Source organism: Meriones unguiculatus, chromosome 19, assembly GCF_030254825.1.
Source record: "Meriones unguiculatus strain TT.TT164.6M chromosome 19, Bangor_MerUng_6.1, whole genome shotgun sequence".
NCBI lineage: Eukaryota > Metazoa > Chordata > Mammalia > Rodentia > Muridae > Meriones > Meriones unguiculatus.
The window spans coordinates 18,627,816-18,644,385 of record NC_083366.1 but is presented as its reverse complement, the minus strand read 5'-3'; the positions used below and the strand labels follow the sequence as shown (position 1 = coordinate 18,644,385).

The 16,570-nt window shown below is 39.5% G+C and overlaps 1 long non-coding RNA gene across 1 annotated transcript in view; it reads left to right on the top strand.

The window, feature by feature from the left end:
• The first annotated feature begins 541 nt into the window (after positions 1–541).
• LOC132649362 (uncharacterized) overlaps positions 542–16,570 on the top strand; it is a 57,275-nt gene continuing 41,246 nt past the window's right edge. Inside the window, exon 1 of the long non-coding RNA XR_009587807.1 lies at positions 542–679. This is a non-coding gene — a long non-coding RNA (uncharacterized LOC132649362). The remainder of the gene's footprint in view (positions 680–16,570) is intronic.

Genomic DNA, 16,570 nt, shown 5'->3' with positions numbered 1-16,570 from the left:
CTTACCAAATGGGAGCCCAATACCTCATTTCAGAGACTAATTCCAAGTTAGATCTAGTTCAGAATTGGTGCTGCTGCTAAATAGCATTTAGTGTAACATCCTGTCTTGTTAGAGTTACTAGTGGGAAGAACCTACTTGGAAAAGAGCAAAGAATAAACAAATCTTCTGTGCTGTGGGATGTGGCAGATGGGTGCTAAGAGGAGGTGAGAAAGCAGGTGATACAGTAGCATATCTCAGGGCTCACTTCTCCACTCCCTTCTCTTCTTTCCATTCTATGTTTGGAAGTGTATGGAGAAGGGTTACTTTTGAGTATCATGTTATAGTTATGAATGTCTAAAAATACAGCTGCTTAGAACATTCTCTTTAAACTGAGTTAGGATAATATTTGCATTTGCTTTTTTACATGCACATTCTCCTATGATAAAAAAGAGGCTTGTTAGTGTAAAAATGTTATCACCTGAGCAACTGGGCGGGGAACTTTGACTAATGCTATAAACTTGCTATAAACTTCGTTAGCCATGCTTGGTCCAAATCAGCAACACTGGCATAAGCTGGAAACTTATTGTAACAGAATATGGCTGATACTCATCTTCAGTGGGGAATCACTGCTGTACTGCTAACGCTGGCTCACGGCTGTGCTTGAGTTTCTCCGCAGAGAGAAGGAACACTTCTTAAGAATGTGAGTTGCTGTCCTGTTCCCTGTTTTCTCCTTCTTCTGATGTCTATCCTCTCTGCCTTTCTGAATGGGGATTGAGCATCTTAGCCAGAGTCCTCTTTCTTGATTAGTGTCTTTAGGTATACAGATTTTAGTATGATTATCCTTAATTACATATCTAATATATCCACTTATGAGTCAGTTTATGCCCTGTGTGTCTTTCTGCCTCTGGGATAGCTCACTCAGGATGATCTTTTCCAGTTCCCACCATTTACCTGTAAATTTCATGATTTCCTTTTTTCATTGCTGAGTAATATTCCATTGTGTAGATGTACCACAATTTCTGTATCCATTCCTTACTTGAGGAGCATCTGGGCTGTTTCCAGCTTCTGGATATTACAAATAGAGCTGCTACAAACATCGTTGAACAAATGTCCTTATTGTGTACTTGAGCCTCTTTTGGATATATGCCTAGGAGTGGTATGGCTGGATCTTAAGGAAGTGTTATTCCTAACAGAGGGTTTCTGAAAGGCTTTACCCCACAGGGTATCAAAGCAGATGCTGAGAATTGTGGTGAACTTTTGGGCAGAGTACAGGGAATCTTATGAAAGAAGTGGGAAATAGTAAGACTGGAGAGGACTGGAGCTCCACAAGGAGAGTAACAGAAACTAAAAATCTGGGCACAGGGGTCTTTTCTGAGACAGTTACTACAACCAAGGACCATTCATGGAGTTAACTTAGAATCCCTGCACAGATGTAGCCCATGGCAGTTCAGTGTCCAAGTGGGTTCTATAGTAATGGGAACAGGGACTGTCTCTGACATGAACTAATTGGCTTGCTGTTTGATCACCTCCCCTTGAAGGGGGAGCAGCCTTAACAAGCCACAGAGGAGACAATGCAGCCACTCCTGATGAGACCTGATTGACTAAGATCAGAAGGAAGGGGAGGAGGACCTCCCCTATCAGTGGACTTCGGGGGGGGGGGGAACATGGGTGGAGAAGAGGGAGGGAGGGTGGGATTAGGAGGGGAGGAGAAAGGGAGCTACAGGGGAGATACAAAGTGAATAAATTGTAAATAATAAAAATTTAAAAAGATATGATAAACATAAAAAAAAGAGTTAAGAAAAAAAAAAAAAAAACAAAGAATGTGAGTTGCCTGTGCCTCCAGTCCTGATGAGACCTGATAGGCTAGGGTCAGCTAGAAGGGGAGGAGGTCTATTGGGGGGGACATAGGGAAAGAACAAGGAGAGAGGGTGGGACTGGGAGGAGATGAGGGATGGGCCTACAGCCTGGATAAAAAGTGAATAATAAATAAATAATAAATAAATTTATAACAAATAATAAATAAGTTAAAAAATAATGTGAGTTGCCCACACTTCAGTATGAACTAGGTACTCCAGAATTTATTTATGGACCCATCACTCACTTAAAGTTACAATTTTGGGGATGTCTCTCTTTCCTTGGTCTGGGCATTGAGAAAAAAGAATGGAATCCAAGGTATGTGTCTACCATAGTTCTCAGAGGAAACCAATTTTAAGTTTGAAGACACATAAACATGATAGGCTACAAGAAAATGGTGGCGATGACTGCAGTTAAAATGCCTATGAGTCTGTGCTCACGTGGCTTTGTTTTCCTCAGTGCTTATTAGCCTACCTAGCAACAAACCTCTGGAAGTCTAGAGACAATAAGAAATACACATAGACACTCCTACATTCCATATCTGACAAAATTAATGCATAAACACTCACCCAAACACTTTTTCCCCGCTGACATAGAAATCTAAGGTCAGGAAGCAATGAATTTGTTCCTCCCTGAACTATCAGAGAGGAACAGTTTTCAAAGACATTATATATTCAACATATGTACATGCATTTATGCATGCGCATTAAATGGTTGGCAGCCTGTCAAGTGTTCTCTTCAATATCTAATAAACTGATTTAAGGAGGAAATTTAAGGGAAAGGATTGTAGAAATACTGCAGTGGTCCCTCTGTTCAGGTTTTAATTGTTTCTACTCTTGAGAATCCTTGAGATTAAACTTCTTCCATAATTATCTGATGTAAATATTCACTATTTCTACAAAAAAAAATCTGTCTCAGATTGAGCTTTTATTCTGTAGGCTTTATATCTTTCTTTAGATAAATTATCGAGGAAAGCATGATAGGAGATTCACACTAATATGGAAGGAAGAAAACCAGTCTTTTCAGATCATGAGACTCTTCATAGACTAAAACAACATAATACAAAAACCACAGTATTTCCTTTGGCATGGGCAGTCATGCCATAATCATAAAGCTAATATAATAGCAAAATAGTTTTGGAGGTTGCAGCATTCACCACCAATCTTGACCATCTGAGTTCTGTCATGGAAAAGCCCATTTTGGAGTGAAAGAACTCCTGCAAATTATCCTCTGACTTCCACGTGAAAACTGTGGCATGATGACACTATGATCAATAAAAGAAACAAAGTTTCAAGTTAAAAGTTATGCAACTGGGAGGTTTAGAAAATTTAGTGAGACAATATTTCAAGTTCCAGAATAATAATAATAATAACAATAACAATAACAATAATAATAATATAGGGTTTATGGCACTGAAAGTGAAGTATAACTGTAAACATTTGACAGGCTTTTCATTGAACATTCTGCATTGAAGACTGAAAAGGAAATTGCCAACGGGAGTTTGTTTATTATGGTTGAAATCTGAACCATCTCCCAAAGGCATAGCTATTAAAGGCTTTGAGGCCAGGTGATGGGACTTGGGGAAGAACCTGGCCTAAAAGGAGTCTGACATCATCACTGATGGTGTTACGTGGTTGTGGGACCCAGGAGATGAGCGTCATGCCATTGCAGATGATCCAGAATGAGTTTATCTCGACTCCTCTGCTTGTGCTGTCTTTCTGCTTCGCACATTTTATGAGGTGAATAGCTTTCTTCTCCCATGTTTTCCTGCCACGAGATTGCCACATGCCACAGGATTAAAAAACATGGAACCAGAAAACCTTAAAATGAGTGAAATATCTAAAACCACCAGCAAAAGTCTATCTTTCTTTCTTTCATTTACTTATCTCAAGGATTTTGTCACAAGAAGAAAAAAAAAAACCCAAAATGAGTGACACAATAGCTTTTCTCTAGTATCCTTAGATTTTTAAACCTTTCCCCTTGAAATTCTGGGTCATTATTGAAGAGTATTAGATGTGATATTTAAGCTCTAGCATCTTATGGCAGGAGATTTTCCACCATGGAAACCTGGTCAGTGGCATGCTGTCATCCCTGTCTGTTTCACGTTCAAATCTTAAAAAGAGTTTCCTTTCCTCTTTAAATGAAAACAGAAAAATTATGATTAACAATTTGTTTTAATATCTGGTCAGAACAGGAAAACATATTTGTATTAAAGTATTATGGAAAAATTTTGAAATTTTAATTAATTCAGTCCATTGTACTTTTTTATCCTGGAGTGTGTTCTATGGGGTACCCATTGGAATTCTGCCAACATTTGCATTTGTATCACTCACAGTGTGAATTCTCAAATTCAGAAATAAATTACATCTCTTTAAAAAGAAGGTAAAATAGTAAATTATGGATTAAGTCTATCTCAACAGTGGTTTTTATGAGAAATCAAAGAGCTTTGTAGCTTTAAAAATACAGAAAGAAATTTCTCCTTTACCACACCTGTTACTGAAGCTCTTCCAATGCCCCAAACTTACAACCTTCTTTAGATAAAGGTCTTTCCTGACCATAAATTAAACTTGAACTGACAAAAGTAATACTGAATTGTAGCTTCTACTCCATTGAGTAAGCATTTCTTATTAGGTGTGAAATTTTCAACATTAAACTCATAACAAAGTGAGCTGCTGTCTAACAATTTATTTGTGACTAAACATGACCAAGTGGCAGATATCAGTTTTCTCAGGGGCTGTTTCACACTTGAGTTTTGTAAGATTATTTTATTCCTCTCTAGACCACTCAGTCTCTCCATAAAGTAACTAAGTAAAAGGAAAGTATTATTCAGTTCTCAGACATACAAGTGTCTCTGAATATGTGCACCTGTCTTTTCTTTTATCTCTCTGTCTCTGTCTGTGTGACTCTCTCTCTTTCTCTCTCTCTCTCTCTCTCTACACACACACACACACACACACACACACACTTTAATCATTTATTCCATGGTTGAAATATGTCGTCAAAGACAATTTGCTTATTGTGTTTTTCTTTACCCAACTGTGCAATCACTCTTTATTCACCTCCAAATGTGCATCTTTGAGGTGTTTCTACCCATTCATGTGTGCCTATGTGTATATATATTTGTGTGTGTGTATGTATGGGTGTTATGTGCATTATGATCTTACCTAACACAGTGAGTGCCTGTGTACACTCTAAAATCATTTCTTATAATATTCACTTGATTTCCTACTTAAGTTCCTAGTGATAAAAAATTATCTATTTACTCCTCTTATATTTTAAAATTTTATTCATGAATACTATAGGAAATAATTTTCACCCATCTTGTGAAATTTCCCCCAGCCATGCTGGCAAGTCATCTGGTGTTGTCATTTTCATTTAGGTGACCATATTATTTATTATTATGTCCATCTATGACATGCTGCTGGAGACTTCTTTCTTTGTACAATTCTTTTTGTGAATTTTACACATGTACATAAAGTGTTTTAATCTTTAATCACTGTAAAGTTGATTAACCATTGATCCCTCCTCTCCAATCTGTCCTTGAGTGCCCCCCAGCCTCCATTCAAACTTCTTGGGATCTTTTTAAATATACACTGAGTCCATTTAATACCACCTCAATGTGCATGGGTGTAGGACAATCTACTGGACGATGAGTAGTTTCTTGAGCCCCAAAACCCCGCAGAATACTGAATTTCTGTTCTAATAGGTGGTAAAATTGTGCAAGTGAAATTAAAGGGACTTAGGAAAGAGAATCAGTAAGAGTTGTTCTTGTCTGTATAGATCAGTGGTGTTATAAGAAAAAATTTTAACTCCTTTTGGCTATGTTTCAGTTGAGAAGAAAATTAAGTTAAATCTATGAAAGAAAAACAGGAATTTCTACTTCTGCCTCAAGCAGAAGAAAGTGTATTGCTCCCATCCTGAAAAAGGAAAAAAAAATAGGATAAACTATAAAGTCATACTTTCAGAGGCTGAGGTCACAATGCCACACGAGCAGTGTGGAATCTAAGCAATAACAGTGATGACTTTCTCCATGAAAAAAAAAATGAAATTGCATGGGCAAAGAGCTTACAGGAAGTAAGCTATGAGAAGAAGACAGTAGAGACATGAGGGCTAATGAAAAAGTATTGGTTAGTATAGGTTAGCATAAGAAACAACTCTTGGGAGACCCACCCCAAAGAGGAATCCATCTTGCCAGGTCTTTTGCCATAAAGCCTTTCTGGGTGCTCCTGAAAAAGTAACAAGGCTCAGATAAACATTCCCTCACTGGTGAAAGTATCAGAAAGGCTTCTAAATTTACTTGTTCACTAAGATCATTCTTTTAGAAGGGATATGGACCCTATTGAAGAGGCTTAATCCTCATTTAGAAGGGCAAACAGGCTAGACATCGGAAGTAAGAGGAGACAGGGAACAGGACAGGAGCCTTCCACAGAGGATCTCTGAAAGACTCCACCTACCAAGATGTCGAAGCTGATGCAGAGACTCATAGCCGAACTCTGGGCAGAATGCAGGGAAGTTATGGAAGAAGGGGGAAATAGAAAGACCTGGAGAGGACAGGAGCTCCGGAAGAAAACCAACAGAGCAAACTAATCTGGACCCAGGGGGACCTGCAGAGGCTGATGCTCCAACCAAGAACCATGCATGGAGAAGACCTAGGTCCCCTTACTCCCCTGCCCAGATTTAGCCCATAGGCAGCTCAGTCTCTATGTGGGTCTTCTAGTAAGGGGAGCAGGGGCAGTGAACTATGTTGGCTGCTCTTTATCACTCCCCCTGCTGAGGTGGCCTTACTAGGCCACAGAGAAAGAAGATCCGGGCACTCCTGATGAGACCTGATAGGACAAGGTCAGATAGTAGGAGAGGAGGACCTCCCCTATCAGTGGTCTAGGGGAGAGACATAACTGGGAAGAGGGAAGGAATGTGGGACCAGGGAAAGATGAGGAAGGGGGCTACAGTCAAAATACAAATTGAACAAATTGTAATTAATAATAATAATGAAAAAAGAGAAGGGACATAAATGTTAACCCAGTCCCATGGAGGCTTACAGAGACCGAGACATCAACTAAGGAGCATGCACAGTGTAGACCTAGGCCCCCTGCAAGTGTGTGGCTAATCGGGCATCTTTGTCTTCATACGGGACACCTGGCAAGTGGAGGTGGGAGGGTTGTATCATGAACTTTAGTGTCTGCTTTTGGCCTGCTTTCCCCTGGCAGTGGGGCCTGGACTCAGGTAATGAGTATATGCCCAGGCCTGAAGTGACTTGATATGCTGGGGAGGATTGATGGGGGGGGGGTGTAGAGGACTCTCTTTTTCTGGAGGGAAAGGGAGAAGGGAAGGGGGAAGTCCAGGAAGGGAGGGACTGAGAGGACTGGAGGAAGGGGGCACCCTTGGGATGTAAGGAAAATAAACTGAATAAAAAAAAGAGAAGTGACATAAATGTTAGTCTTCAGGTCATAAGAGCAATCTTTCCATGTATATAGAGATTTGATGGAATAAGAAAATCTTCTGACATTGAAAATGGTTCAGTGAAGGACAAAACGGAGCATTGAGACCAGATCATTCTTTGAGTATTTTTACAGATTGCTTACTATTCAGTAAGAATCAGGAAACAACTAGCGTGGACTAAAAGGTGCAGAAAATATGAGTGAGCAGAAAGAGCTTTGCTTCAAGATTTGACTACAGTAAGCCAACCTAAGACTAAGGTTGACACTATAACCAGATAGTCTCCACCGTGACAGTCACTGCCAAAGATTCTGAGTAATATACAGCAGCGATCTGATGGAAGAAGAGGGAAAGGAGGGAAAGACTCTTCACTGTAGTGCACAAGTCAGGGTAGCAGAAACTTTCCAGAAGAAATAAACACTGCAAAAGACCTCAAACCTTGCTTCCTACACACCCCAAGTCTTTGTTAAGGTAATTTTTTTTTCTTTTCTCAATCATTCTCTACCTTATGTTTTCCTTTTAATAATGTATTTTTATTCACTTTACATACTGATTGAAGCCCCATCCCTCCTCTTCTCACAGTCCGGCCTTCCCTTCTCCACCCCTCATCTATTCCTCAGAAGAGGGGATCTAGCTTTTCTATCCACCCCATTTCATCAAGCTTCATCTGGACTGAAGCCTGTCCTCTTTCCCTGTGGCCTGGCAAAACAGTCCCACCAGTGGGGAGTGATTAAAAAGCCAGCATAGCATGTCTGATACAGTCCCCAATTTTCTTACTAGAGGATCCACATGAGGCCTAAGCTGCCCATCTGCTACATCATGGTAGGGGCCTAGGTCCAGTTCATGCATGGTCCTTCGTGGATGCTTTTATCTCAGCAAGAACCTCTGGACCCTGGATAGTTGGCTCTTTTAAACTTCTTATGGAGCTCCTGTCACCTGCAGGTCCTTTTCTCTCTCCTCTCACTTTTGCACAATACTCCCTGCTCATACCCCAGTGTTTGGCTGTGAGTCTCAGCACGTGGTTTGATGAGCTTCTGGGTAGAGTCTCTCAGAGGACAATTCTGACAGGCTCCAGTCTGCAAGCTTAGCAGAGTATTGTTCTTGTTCATACTGTCAGGGGTTGGTACTCTCCCATATGGTGGGACGTTGGGCCAGGCATTGGTTGAGCATTTCCTCAATCTCTGCTCTACCTGCTATATCTTTATCCTTGCCCATCTTGTATATAGGTAGGGTAAATTTGGGGTTGAAGTCTTTGTGGGTGGGTTGGTGATCCCCTCCCTCTACTAGAAGACTAGTTTAGTTAGTGGGTATCCTCTTCGGTCTCCATGGCATCATCTAGTAGGCGTCTCTGCTCTAGGGCCTCCCATATCCTCCCAGGAGCCTACCCTGACTTAGGTCTCCAGCTTGTCGTAGAAATATCCCTACCATCAGTTTCTCTCTTCTCTACAAGCCTTCTGTCCTCTTCCAGGTCTGATTTCCCCTCCCTTTATCTTTACACCCCCTTCTCTACCTTGTTCCCTCTCTTAAATCACTACCTTTGTCTGCTTTTCTCCTCTTCCAAGTGAGATTCATATCACCTCCCTTGGATTCTCCTTATTGCTACAAAAATTTGGAACCAGCTCAATTCTATATCAGTATGACTTTTTAAATTCTCCCTAAACTACTGCTAAGAACAGCTTTTATTTGGATATGTAATCATTAATTAACTTAGGACTCATCTGCTTGATTTCTCATTTAAATGAGTGCCTCTGTATTCCCATTACAACTGAGTTTGTGACATTCATTATCTCCCACACTATTGGTGCTTGTCACTTTCCTCATAGCCATGATGAAATACTCAACAACACAAACCTAAGGAAGGAAAAGATAATTAGGTGAAGTATTTCAAGATATAGTTCTGAAATACTGAAGGCATTGAGCAGGAGCATGAGGCAGCTGCTCACATTGGTTCTGCTGTCAGGAAGCATGGTGATGGATGCTGGCATTTCCATAGCTTTCCCTTTTTTATTCAGTCTAGGACAGCCAATAGTCCTACCCGTATTCGGGGTTCGTCTTTCCACCTCATTTATGCCACACACACATGCTCTGGGATAGGTTACATAGGTGATTCTCGATCCCACCAACCTGACAACAGGGATTGGCTATCACTTACTTTAAGGACTTCTGCAATCGGCAGCACCACAGTCAGACCTCTTCTTCTAAGTCTTTCTAATTCCCAAAATTTATAAAAGGATCAAGTCTAAACATTGCACTGATAATAAGAACTTATGAAAATAACAGCTTAAACAGCACAGGAGGACATCTGAGAAGTACATTCTTTCACTTCTCTGAATTCCTTATTAATATTCTCACAACATGGCTACTATCCTCCAAATACACTTAGTAATGCCAGGTCATGTAAGTAAATTAAATTGACTAAGAACATTTCTCAGATGGCTCTATTGAACTAAGCAAGACATTGTGTATGCATGCATGTACGTGTGAATGTGAGAATGTACGTTTTATTTTTCTAGCTAACCTGGATCACTACAGAAGATATGACATCACTATATAGGACATGTCTTGCCATGTCTCCCATTCTCTATTGCTCTCTGAAACATAACATTATCTATGTGAGAAATGACATACTACACAATTTAGTGAGTAAGATCTCCCAAGTATCCTAATGGTCTACCCCAGGCTTGAGAGGTTGTCATGGTAGACAGTGGTTAAAATATATTACACCTCCATGTTTGGCTTAAAACACCATGGAAAAAAACTTATTTTTTATTTTATTTTATTTAAAAAAAAATTTTTATTACTTGCAGTTTATTCACTTTGTATCCCCTCCCTTGTCCCTGTCCCCTCCCAATCCTACCCTCTCTCCCTCTTCTCCTTCCATGCCCCTTCCCCAGTCCACTGAAAGGGGAGGTCCTCTTCCCCTTCCATCTGACCCTAGTCTATCAGGCCTCATTAAGACTAGCTGCATTGTCTTCCTCTGTGGCCTGATAAGGCTCTCCACCACCTCAGGGGACAGTGGTCAAAGAGTCAGCCACTGAGTTCATGGGACAGCCCCTGTTCTCATTACTATGGAACCCATTTGGATACTGAGCTGCCATGGCCTACATCTGCGCAGGGGTTCTAGGTTATCTCCATAGATGGTCCTTGGTTGGGGTATCAGTCTCAGAAAAGTCCCTTGTGCCCAGAATTTTTGCTTCTGCTGCTCTCCTTGTGGAGCTCCTGTCCCCTCCAAGTCTTTCACTTCTCCTGAAACTTCTTAACAGAGAAGTTCGCCACTGCTTCCTGAATCCTGAAACCAACTGTCATGAGGCCAGTCTCCTCTGTCAACTTATGATTTCTGAAAGGGTTTGGGGATTGAAGATGTGACAAGCAGTGTCTCTCAACAATGTGTTTGCATGTGTGTCATTATGAAAAAAAAGATAGTTGTTCTTACTTTCAATTTAACTTCCAGATTTTGAGTATATTTTGTAATGAATACATTGTAGGTATTATAAACACATTACATACAGAAAATATATTCTGCAAATATGTAACATGACATATTGCATAATCATTATATTACAAAACATTATATTGCATAATGAAAACCATATAATACAGTATATCATATATATGATATATAAATATGTATAAAGTTTTTGAAAAAAACATTCCATGCTTTTCTTATTTTCTATGCATATTTAAGCTTAAAAGAAGTATTATTTCCAAGGTCTGTCCCAGAAATATAAGTGTCTAACATAAGTAACTCCATCAACAATATATATATGAGAATACATCTCTATAACACATGAACCTTACAAAATGTGACATAATTTTAATGTTTAAATTTTTATTTCGGATTACCAATGACAGACATTCATTTTTTAATTTTGCTTTTAAAGCAATCTACTAATATATGTACATAAATAGGCAATGCATATGAATTCACATGTATACAGTATATTTTTTCATTTAACTATTCAGAATGAAATTCTTGGGTTCAAAATGTATGAATCTGCTTGTCTTAAATAGTGTTGGAACTGTATACACTGTTATTCAACCATTTAAACTCTATTTCTATATTCAGAATGACTGAGCACACAAGTCTCCACAACAAAAGATTCACTAAACTTCATGTACATTTTTCTCATGTGCCTGGGTTAAAAATTTTATGTTCATCTTCTTCTATGTTAAAATCAAGCATGGTTGGATACCATAAAAAGCTAAAATGATACGCTCAGGATGCGAGGCTAAGCACTGCACTCAGGGTCAGCCGCTTTGGACCCAGAGAAGAGCATGTCTGATTGCATGCGGGTTGATGCCCCAGGTCCCGCCTCTGAGAAAAAGGTATCGGACGGTCTGATGCTCTTTGGGTGGATGACACCTAAATGAACATCTGTACAAAGTCCCAATTTATTTCTAATATCAGAGATCAGACCTCTACTCTTGCCTGATGCGTCTAAAACAAAAAGGGGGAACTGTAGAGAGCTGCGTAATGCCGCGCCTTAAAGATGGAGCTGGTTTCTGCCTTCCACCTTCCCGATGGTGAGTGCTCTCTGTCAGGAACAACTCCACATTTGGCTAAGGCTGAGGATCTGGCTTGCTTCCATGTATGTGGACCTATCTGCATTGCCGACGTGGCACGCCTGGGTTGGCTACCCAGAGGCTATTTAAGCTGTGGGCTGGCTTTTCCCGGGGTCCGAGGATTGTTCAAGGTTCCTGAATAAACTTCATTGAAAAAAAAAATCAAGCATATTGTTATACACTTAGCGCATCATGAAAAACTTCAGATATATTACATAGTGAATGTGTTGAAAGCTATGTGAAAACAAATCTAAATCCATATACTAAGAATACAAGGTGCATTTAGAAGTCCACCTTCCTGAGAGTTTTAAAATAATTACCATTATAACATTGTCAAGTCCAAATATAATTGAAAACCCAAACAAAACAAAACAAAAAACCCTTCACTTCCGATATAATTCTACAAATTTGGGATACATGTTCACAAATATTTCAGGGTTTGCTTTAATGAAGCCATAAAAGCCAGAATAAGGGGTTTTCAGCAGAGCCTGCTGCATTGCATAGATGCTCTTTAAAGGAGGAGAGCAGTAGACTTCACATTAGCCTTTGGATAGCCCAAGCCTCATTTCAGTAATTTCAGAATTATGTAGAACCTGAGTATGGCTTGACTGTTCCTTGAGTGAAGATGTCCATTAAAAAGCCTGAGGTCTCTGTGTATGTATACATTTCTTATGCTCTCTCTCTTTATCTTGTGTGTTTGTTTTAGTCTTGTTTGTATTTTTCACTTGTCTGTTTGTTTCTTTAAGAGAGGCAAAAGTGAGGCATGAGAATGGAAGGGCAGGGAATTGGAGAGGACCTGGAAGGAGCTAAGGAAAACATGAAAACCAGGCTTGGGCTTGATGCACTAAATCAAGAAGGCTTGATAAGCTTAAGAAGCAAATTTACTTGTTTCTTCTATGAACAGAAGGAAATGGATAAATCCACACTTACCTTCATTTTACCTCAGACTCCCATGTTAGGAGGTTTATTGTGTTTCAGCGTTAACAACGAGAACTGAACATGATTAAGGGTGATGTAGTGTCAGGTCAGAGTCTGGAGGGCAGGAGAATGGGGAGAGGCTGAAATAATGACCTGTAGTGGTGCAGCAACTCAACTCTTCTGTAGACATGGTTTCTTTTTTCCTCAGGTTTAGGAGTTAGTTCAAATCATTATGGGGGGATAAAACACAAAGGTATGGTTACCATAGCAACCAACATACCACATTACATTAATATTTTTCTCTTGAGAAAAAAAAAGAAATCTCATTTTTAAAAACAACTGTCATGAGCCAAATGTATCTTATTATGAACTTAGCCAAGTTTTAAACTATGTTCTTTGGAAGAAAATAGTAGATTTTCAACACATACACATATTTTTAAATGGTGAGGGACCAAGCACAAATTGCAGACATTTTATATTACAAAGTCTCAAATCATCTGAGAGCTTTAGAGTATCAGGGCCCTCATTATGCGGCCTCTCTTAGCATGGGATAATTTCCTGCATGCTATTTAAGTTTATACTGAGGAAGAGTAGACAGATGACGATCGCTCAACAAAGCAGCATGACCACAATGCTGGGCCACATCTCGCAGCAGATAACTGATTTACTTGACGGTCTTCAGAGCCCATGACATTTAATTATGGCTCGAATTCTTATTTACTTTCTCAGTGTCTCCATGCTGCCAAAATTGGGCCTCTCATTATTATTATTATTATTATTATTATTAGGGAGGCGTCTCATTTATCAAAACTTAGATCAAGAAACCTAGTCGCTTTCCAATCATCTGAAAGCTTGAAAAGATATTAGTTACCTGAATGTGTGGACATCCCACTTCACCCCAGCAACACCATATATTTCATGTTGACTTCCATTACTCTGAGAATATTTTTCAAAACGTCATAGGATCATGGCAAATATCAGGAGAGAGGAGTAGTAAAAAGAATACACAAGAGGTGGAGTCCTTCAGTGCGGAGAATGTCAAAGAAAGCAGCCACTGGCAAAGGAGAATCAGTGGTAATATAGAAAAACAAAGGCAAAACTGTTGTTCAGGAATCGGTGTAAGTGTGGTTTATTCAAAAAGAAGTGACTGGGGTGTCCAATGCTACATCATGGGGCTAATCATCTCCCATTGACCTTGGCACAAAGATATCATGGCTCCAGGACAGTCGATGAGAAAAGTCCCACCACGGTAGCTTGAGAGAAAAAGAGAAAATTAGCTGTGCAGAATTTGTATAGACATCTTTAAGTTTTTCAGAAAATGGAATAAAAATGATGTGTCAAAGCTGATGGATTTGGGAGAGGGCCTTTTCTTGTTCAGATGAGACACATAAAAGCATGTCTTTATGCTATAGGAAATATTGAAGGTACAGATTCTAGCTATGGATAGAATGATTGGTTTCAGAGACATGATGGAAAATCCATTTACAATAAAATGCTAAAAGGCCAAGAAAACGAATGCTAGGAGTGGGTGGACATGGTGATGGAAGTCTGTGGTGATTTTTCTTCATTCACTTTGATTTCTTTCCTCTTGAAATAGGAAATTTTATTATCATCTAATGAGACCACTGAAAGAAAGGACTTGATGTTTTGAAGAGCAGGGGGTGGTAATGGGTTAGGAAAATGTAGCATGGTTTCTAGGCAGCCTTAAAAACATAGCTGAGATGCTTGTCAGCAATTTAAAAATGTATGGTGGAGTGTGTGTTCTCAGTGGAGGGAGATGAAGACCTTACAAACTTGTGTGTAACAAAGGCCTTCAATTTTCTATATTAGTAAAATGAAAACAGGGAAGGAAAAGGAAGAAAATGAGAATGGGGCAGTGCTCATAAAGATAAACTGTGGAATGCAGGGTGATGTTAAATGATCTGAAAGGCACTAAAAGAACAAAGGTCAGTGAAAAGTCTGTATGTTCAGTAAGATGAAATTCTTGGTGGATAAAATTCTTGGTGGGAGCTGGAGAGAATCAACAGAAAAGGGAAGAAGGAAAAGTCAATAGAAAAGGAAATATTGATGACAAAGAAACTCATAAGACAGTTCCAGCAGAGGGTACAAGCAAGAAAGAGGGATAAAGAAACGCACACTGAACACAGGAGGAAGTGCAAGAAGCCCAGCCCCCCTAGGCCAACCTGCTTCTTTGGCCAACTCTATCCTAGAAGGGGCAGAGGCAGAGCAAGGCAGGACAGCACTGTCCCACTGCAACACATTAAGACTAGAAAATAAATAAAAGAATAAAAGTGAAGAAAAGGGACTGTGCAAGGTGCAGAACCTATCTGCTGTGCATCATGTAGGCACAGATGTAGGGCCTGTGTCTGTTGTCCCTCAAGTGAATACGGGTGCTAGACCTACCTCTAGTGGGCCACCCTTGTTTGTGTATCACACAAATTATTCCCAGCTACAACATTCTAACTCACTATCTGCCTCCCAGCTCTGCCACTATGGAAGGGTAGTCTGGAGGCTGCATCTCAGAGCATAATCTGTGATAGTCACTAACATGATATCACTGGAACTGACACACAGTTCCAGAGTGAACTGTGTTTACACAGATCTTTGCTCCTTTGTTGCTATCTCAGCAAGGTCCTTCCTTCCTTCCTTCCTTCCTTCCTTCCTTCCTTCCTTCCTTCCTTCCTTCCTTCCTTTTCTTCTGTCTTTCTTTCTTGTCTTTTTGTTTAGTTAATTAAAATAATGGTTTTCCCTTCCCAAACTCTTCCCCACTTCTGCAACCACCCAAATCCATAACCTTTCATTTTCTCTTCCAATAGAATACAAGTGGGTGACAGTAATAATAATAATAAAATAATCATAATAGATAAAAACAAATGAACAAATAAACCAGAATAGGACAAAAACAGAAAAACAAAAACAAAAACAAAAACAGGGAGTCAAATCAAAACCCCAAGAAAAGCATGAAGACAGATACACACACATTTTTACAAATAGAAATTCCATTAAAACACAAAACCAGAAAACATAATGTATATGTAAAGAACCTGTAAAGTTTTTTTTTTTAAAAAAAGTCTTGACAAAGCATTATGAGACAAAGAACATTCATCTGCTGCTGTGCATGGGGCCTGGCTTTAAGCAAGGTTAGTATACCCAGTGAGACTCTGTTGAAGAAGGCTAATTTTTCATTTGCTTCTGAGTTAAGGATGGGGGTTGTGTTCATGTTCAGAAGCTTATTTAAATTAACTATAAATTAGAATGATGCTACAGTAATTAAATAGAGCAAACACAAAAAAATTGTGTCATTGATATATGCTTTCTTTGAACTAAAATTTTGTCTACTATTTAAGTTCTTCTTAATATCTTCTTCCCCAAAGCTCCTCTTCCCCTCTCCCCTTTCTTCCCCTCCCTTTTCCTCTTCTATTATCCTTTCTCACCTTTCCTGTCCTCTCCTGCCTTTTCCTCTCTTCCTTTTTTCTGTCCTCTTCTGTTTAATTTACGTACAGGCCCCTCTAAATTTGTTATTTGCAGGAAATATTAGCTTCTATTTGTTGATTTCCTTTATGCATTCTCTGTTGATGTCCAATGCCTAACTCTTTATTCCTCTGTATAATGAAAGCAAGATATGATGCTCAGAATGGTTTAAATACTGAGAACTTTGGAAATCCATTAATATATCTCCCATCATGTATAAAAATAAGGTCTCTTTATTTGTTATGGATTGAATATGAACTGTCCCTTGTGGCACTGAGGTTGATATGGACTACTACTTGAGAGAATCTGGAGCTTTTCCTAGGTGGCACACAGCCTATGAAGATCATGA